Here is a 7,898-nt window from a genome sequence, read left to right on the forward strand (position 1 = left end):
CAATAACTGTGTCCTTAAATTGGCATGAGATGAATATGCTCAATGTATTTGTAATTCTTGGCCTATTGTAAAGCTTTATTAGTCGTTTCACTCCACACTCCTAATCACCTAGGTCTTTTGTGCGGTGAGGTAGGGCACAAATGCATACGGAAACTAATCCGTTTGTCTTCAACAGGACTGGTACTGAATCCTGGCCCCACTTAGCCCAACATAAACATTGCCGGTCCTGCCTAAGTAGTAGCTCTATCTTGAACCAAAATAATGTCTCTAAAACCGAATTTTGCCATTCTGACTATATTGAACTACAGACTGATTCACTCAGCAGACATTTACCGGGCATCTATTATATGCTAGACATAGTCCTGCTTGTAAAAAATAGAAAACAAGTAATATGTAGTCCCAAACCTCTAGTATTTTACAGATGGTCAGTGCTTCCCTAAACCCCAACCTTAAGTATATATTTTTTCTGTTTGTGACTACGGGCATACTCCCTGTTAAAAAAAAAAAAAAAAAGCTAACAACATAAGATTTATCTTAAACTCTTAATCCCTCTCTACCTTTTTCAAGTTTCCAATGTTCGATCTAAGAGAAGACTTTCCTTTTCTCCAGTCCCACTAATTATAATATTTGTGTTAAGTATTTAAGTTTATAGAAATGAGGAAAGAGGAGGGGCAAATGGAAATTGTTGATAAGGAGTGCTATATTAGTACCATAATGAGCTTTCTTGCTGCAGTTGATTTAAATATTACAATTATTCAGTTTGTTCAAATTTCTTTTAACAATGTTACTGGACATAAGGATTTACAAACTTGTATTTTGTTCTTCTAGCACTTTATGCTTCTGATACTTTGTTTTCTCTTATTTCCTGAAGTTTATCAAAGTAGGAATCTCAAGATGTTTATTTTACATTATTTTACAAGGGAAGAATATCTGTTTAGTAAGCCAAATTTCCTCACTTTGAATACAAGTACTTAAAGGAAGGAAGACATTTATTTAAAATGAAAGAATTATTTCCTATTGGAACATGTTGTTGACCAAATCTATATTGTTGGAGTGAAAATTTAGGGTCAGACTGGCAACTCCTACAGAGGAAGACAACATCACATTTAAACAGAGCCCTCCACAATAATTCCTAGATATAAGCAACAAACACAATGAAAATTTCCTTGAATAAAAAAAAAAAAAATAGGTGAGGAGCACCTGGGTGGCCAGTCTGTTAAGCTTCTGATTCTTGGTTTCAGCTCAGGTCTGATCTCAGGGTCATGAGATTGAACCCCATCAAGTTGGCTTGAGATTTTCTCTCTCCCTCTGCCTCTCCCATTCATATTCTCTCTCTCTAAAATAAATAAGTGTTTTTTAAAAATAGGCTATCTTTGAGAAAAATTATATATATAATTTATATATAATATGTATATTTTATATATAGATACATACACACACATATATATATATACCTTTAAAAAAAATAGCTGAACTTTGAGCAAGTCCAAGAGCTTTACTGGTGCCAATCTAGTTGCACTGGAGATGATGTAATAATTTAAAACTAAATAAAGCTGATATACAGAGAAAATAGAAAAGCTCAGCTACCCAAAATAAAGGTGGATTTTGCTAGATTTTTTATCTATCCAAATATAATAAACAATAAAATGGATAAAGGTATTAAAATGATAAACTACATGGAAATAAACTAAGTATTTAAAGGAATACGAAAGTCTATGTGTTAGAACTCCTATTCTGAAAAGCTTTCTGATCTATCCTTCTGTTATAATGACTGATGAAAGGTATTATCAAAAGTTAAAGCAGGGGAGCCTGGGTGGCTCAGTGGGTTAAGCCTCTGCCTTCAGCTTGGGTCATGATCTCAGGGTCCAGGGATGGAGCCTGTTAGGGCTCTCTGCTCAGCAGGGAGCCTGCGTCCCCACCCCACTCTCTCTGCCTGCCTCCTCTCCTTGCTTGTGATTTCTCTGTCAAATAAATAAATAAAATCTTTCAAAAAAAAAGTTAAAACAAATTAAAACTTACTTTTGCCTCAATTGCAGATGATCAAGGTTGAAGGAAAACTTATTAGTTAATGGAAAACCAAAAGACAAACCTGTCAAATAATATTCACAATATATTTGAGAAAAGGTGGTAGAAATAGTTCAAAACTTCAGTTTTTTTAAAAAAATACTTGCCAATAAAGTAATTTATAACTCTTCCCTTAAATTTCAAATGACATTTGTAAACAAGAAATAATTTTAAAACTAGGGAACAACTATAAGTTGAAAACTTAATAATTAAAACAGCCTATAGAAAATGACATTTCAGAAAGCAAAATTGGAAGTTAAAGACTAAAAGACTAGTTGCAAATATATTGTCATTAATAGTCACTTTTTAGAATTGATTTAATAAGAGATTCAATATGTAGCTTTACTGAGCCGGGAATTTACATTTGCTAGTGAAGTAGTTGCCAGTGAAAATAATATACTATCCCAACTGTAGAACCAAAATATGGGTTTACTAGACAAACCCGCAGAAACATGTTTCTAACTCCTGAGCAGCTTACATTATATTTATTTGAAACCATCCAGTCACTTTGTGGATGAAAGTTAGAATTTTACTGATGTCTAGTGTCTTAATAAACTAAAATATAATAATTAAAACAAGATGCAATTTCCAATGAGCCTGCTCTGCCACAACTCCTGGCCATCCTTCCATTTTTTTAAAAAAATATTTTATTTATTTATTTGACTGAGAGAGAGATCACAAGTAGGCAGAGAGTCAGGCAGAAGGGTAGGGGGAAGCAGGCTCCCCACCTAGCAGAGAGCCTGATGGGGGGGGCTTGATCCCAGGACCGAGACCATGACCCAAGCCAAAGGCAGAGGCCCAAACCCCTAGTCACTCAGGTGCCCCGTCCTTCCATTTTTAATAACATACTATTTCTGTTTATTTTCTAGCCTCTTCCAATTATTTTACTGACATGAATACTTTTTTTTCTTGTTTCCATATCCCACACAGCTCCTATGGATGTCATCTTGCAAGAGGTAAATCCAGGTACTGTATAAACACTAGAAGAGCATTAGGTTATCACTGACTGACTAAACCAGGAGTGAAACTCTTCCTAGGTTGAAAGTACATATACCATCATTATGATGAGGAATCAACTGCATTTTATGCCTCCCATCAAGATGAATCCCACTTAAAATAATTGAAATAGGGGCACCTGGATGGCTCAGTCATTGGGTATCTGCCTTTGGCTCAGGTTATGATCCCAGAGTCCTGAGATGGAGCTCTGCATGGGCCTCCCTGCTCAGCAGGAACCTGCTTCCCCAGCTCCCTCTCCCCCTGCTTGTGTTCCCTCTCTTGCTGTCTCTTTCTCTGTCAAATAAATAAATAAGATCTTTTTAAACATGTTTCAAATAAATAGCATGATCTGACTTTGGCACACACACATACAAAGGATATTTGAACATCTGGAACTTTGAAGTAATATTGATCTTGACCTAATAGAATTATAAAATGGTCCTTTTTATTTTACTGAAATACTACAAAACTTACCGATTTCTAAGATGTGCTTTAACTCCTTCCTTGCTAAGAATCTTTATGGGGAAATGGAAAGGGGTAGGCTAAGGAGAAATATTAAGCATTAGGTGTCCAAGTTTGAACCAATTATGTTCTACTTCATAGGCTGACCTCAAAATCAGCCAGAAATTATTATTTCAAACCCAACCACTTATAGATACTACATAAATTAGACATTTTAGGACTTCTCTATATTGTACTAGTATTATATGCCCTCTATGAACATTTGGTCTTATTGAAATAAATTCTCTTTTTGGTGGAGAGGGAAGAGTGGGGTATCAAAAATCACATGGAGGGGCACCTGGGCGGCTCAGTGGGTTGAGCCGCTGCCTTCGGCTCAGGTCATGATCTCAGGGTCCTGGGATCGAGTCCCTCATCGGGCTCTCTGCTCAGCAGGGAGCCTGCTTCCCTCTCTCTCTCTCTGCCTGCCTCTCCGTTTACTTGTGATTTCTCTCTGTCAAATAAATAAATAAAATCTTTTAAAAAAAAATCACATGGAATAGTTGTACTTTTGTAGTTACATCTTCCTAACCTGCTCTTCCTCACAGCTGGACTCTGAGTCCTTTAAATTATGCGATGGGGATGACAGTGATCTTATTTTTGGACCAGAGTCTTCTTTATTCCCTTGTGGAGGCAATAACAGTTTTCTTTTCATTGGATTTGGGAAGGAATTCATGGAATGAACTGCTCTAGATGTTCAAGTCTATGAGGGCCCTATAACTATACTAGTCATGTGTAAGCTGATATTTAGTGAAAAACCTTATGATCAGATGGAGAATTGAACTAAATGAACTGTAATGTTTCTTTTCATACTCTAATGTCATGATCAAGAGTGAGCCAAATTTTAGCTAATAAAAATTTATTGAGTGCCTGTGTTTGCACTAAACTCACTGTTGCAACTATAGGAAATATTAGAAAAATAAATAGCGTGACTCCCAAAGCATAGAGAATATTTGACTGCGTCAACTGCTCTCAGTCATTTATTTTCTAATGATTAACCAGATCTTCTGCATATGCCAAAGGCCAAGGCAGCTTTAGGTAATAATGCAGTAAAAAAAAAAAAAAATCTGGTTTGCCACATATTCCCATTCCAATCAAAAGTATATAACTGGGACAACAAATATCAGGCTCAATCCCTGAGATGCCCACCTCTATCGACCCCTGGGGATTTACTTGGATCTGATTTTTGCCTCCCTTCTATTTAGAGGTCAACCAGAAAGGATGCTTGGAATCTGGTCCAAAGTAGAGGAAAAAATTTCATTTTAAAAATTGTGCCAGCAGGGCGCCTGGGTGGCTCAGTGGGTTAAAGCCTCTGCCTTCGGCTCAGGTCATGATCCCAGGGTGCTGGGATCGAGCCCCAAATGGGGCTCTCTGTTCAGCAGGGAGCCTACTTCCTCCTCTTTCTCTGCCTGCCTCTCTGCCTACTCGTGATCTCTGCCTGTCAAATAAATAAATAAATAAATCTTAAAAAAAAAATTGTGCCAGGCAAAAAACAAAGGCCTCAGAATATCCAAGCAAACTTGAACAATAACAAAGTTAGGGGACTTACACTACCTGACTTCAATGTTTATTATAAAGCTAAAGAAACCAGTACAGTGTGGTCTTGGCTCGTATAAGGATTGATAAATAGGTCAATGGAAGAGATTAGAGAGACACAGAAATAGATATGAAATTATAAAGTCATTTGATTTCTAGCAAGGGTACTAAAATAATTCAATGGGGTAAGAAGTCTTTTTAACAAATGACTCTACGAGAAACAGAAATTCACATGGGAAGAAAATAAATTTCAACCTCCACCTCAAAATACACACTAAGACTGAGTTGAGATGAACCATAGACCTAAATGCAAAAGCTAAAATCATAACACTTTTAGCAGAAAACATAAAATAGTATCTTAGAGATTCAAAGGTAGGTAAAGGATTTTTAGTCAGCATATTAAAAGCAATAACCATAAATTAAGATATTGATAAATTAGATTGCACTAACATCAAAATTTATACTCATCATTAAGAAAATGAATAGGCAAGCACAGTCTCTAGGAGAAAAATTAGCAAAACATATATATAACAGGGTGCCTGGGTGGCTCAGTCAGTTAAGTGTCTGCCTTTGACTCAAGTCATTCCAGGGTCATAGGATTCCCTGTTCAGCAGGGAGTCTGCTTCTCCCTCTCCTTCTCCACTCCCCACCATGGCTCTGCTTATTCTCTCTCTCAAATAAATAAATAAAATCTATCTATCTATATATATATATATGCAACAAAGGACTGATACTCCAGTATATAAGGAACTCCTAAAACTCAAAGATAAATAAGCAATCTAGCTTAAAAATGGGCAAAAATTTGAACAAATACTTCACAAAAAAAAATGTACAAAGGGCCAATAAGCATATGAAAACCACACAAGATGATTAGCCATCAGGGAAATGCAAATTAAATCTCAGTAGAGAGATAGCACTACACACCCACGAGAGTGGCTAAAATTAAAAAGACTGAAAACAAATGCTGGCAAGGATGTGGAGCAACCAGAGCTCTCAGGCACAATAGTGGGAGTGTAAAACGGTCCAATCACTTTGGAAAAAGATCTAGCAGGTTCTATAAAACTAGAATACACCCACACTATGACCCAGCAATTTTACTTTTTGGTATTTACCCAAGAGAGGTGAAAATATGTATGGATAAAAAGATTCGTACAAGAATGTTCATGGCCACTTTATTCATAAAAGCCAAAAACTGGAAATAGCCTAGATGTCTATCAATAGGAGAATGGATATACTATGGTACATCTACAGAATGTAATACTATTCAGCAATTTAAAAAAAAAGCGGGGTGCCTGGGTGGCTCAGTGGGTTAAGCCTCTGCCTTCGGCCTAGGTCATGGTCTCAGGGTCCTGGGATTGAGCCCTGCATCTCTCCTACCTCTCGCCTAACTTCTGTCTCTCTCTCTCTGTGTCAAATAAATAAATAAAATATTTATAAATAAATAAATAGCAAAATATTGATACATAGAACATGGTATCATGCTAAGTATCATGCTAAGTGAAAGAAGCCTTTCATGGAATTATATAGTGTAAATGTATGATTACATTTATGTAAAGTTCCAGAACAAACAAAGCTAATCTATGGTGGGAAAAGAACCAGGTTGTCTGGAAGACAGGAATTGAGGGAACCATCTGGAGTGATGGTAATAGTCTATGTCTTGCTAGAGGTTTAGATTAGAGGTGTGTGTATTTTCCAAAACTTAGGGAATGTACAAGTAAGGTTTATATATTTTATCATGTGTAAATTTTTCCTCAAAAGAAAAAAAATCTGTGAATATTGAATTCTAGCTAATGAAGTATTTAGGGGAGAAAATACCACTATCTTAAATTTACTTTGAAATGCTTAAAAGAAATTAGATTGATGAATAGATAGAGAGACAAATAGATGGATGGATGATGGATGAATGCGGGGTGGGGAGAGATATGTGATACCTATCTGAGGGATATATGGGAATTCACTGTAAAAATTCAACTTTTCCATATGTTTGAAATTTTTCATAATAAAACACTGCAGGAAAAAAAATAAAACACTGCAGAAAACTGTGCTGGATCTTTGCATTACTAAAGATGGCTACTCGGGTACATAATTTTGTTGTTTGGCTAGCAACTGTAATAGAACTTTTAAGATACAGCTCAAGGATCTTCTCTAGAAAACAATCTTCCACCCAATTTCCCTGACTGGATTAGACCCCATTCTGTGTATAGTATTTATCACTGTGTTATAATCCCTTCTTTGTTTATTGTCTTTTCCACTGGTAGTTTTCAAACTTTACTGACACAGACCTATAGAGTATGAAATACATATTTTTAATCACCCCAACCTAGTACATACTGAAATAGAAATTTCATGAAGCAATATCAAACTTCACTACATGCAATATACTCTGCTATTTATTATTCTGTATTATTTTCCTTTTTTTCTATTTCTGGTTTTAATACACTGAATTGATTTCATGGCCCAGTTTAAAAATACTACAACAGACTGTGAACTCACATAGATTCCTAAGCATGATGCTCACTATAAGTAATTGAGGAAAAGATAAAACAAAAATCTCCATGTCTCTAGGAATTAGCACAGGGTTAGGCATATACCAGTAATCAAAAAAAAATGTTTGATAAAAGAAAAAATACACATCTCTGGGGAGGATCATCTTCATAAATCACCTTTTGCCCTCTCTCACTTTCCTTTTTTAAGAATAAGAGTTTCTTATAAGACAATCTTAATCTTAAGTTAAGACATCTTAATCTTAAATTAAGATGAAAACAGACCTGTAGGCACAGATACAGAGACAAGCAAAACTGGAG

Source organism: Neovison vison, chromosome 3, assembly GCF_020171115.1.
Source record: "Neovison vison isolate M4711 chromosome 3, ASM_NN_V1, whole genome shotgun sequence".
In the NCBI taxonomy this organism is placed as follows: domain Eukaryota; kingdom Metazoa; phylum Chordata; class Mammalia; order Carnivora; family Mustelidae; genus Neogale; species Neogale vison.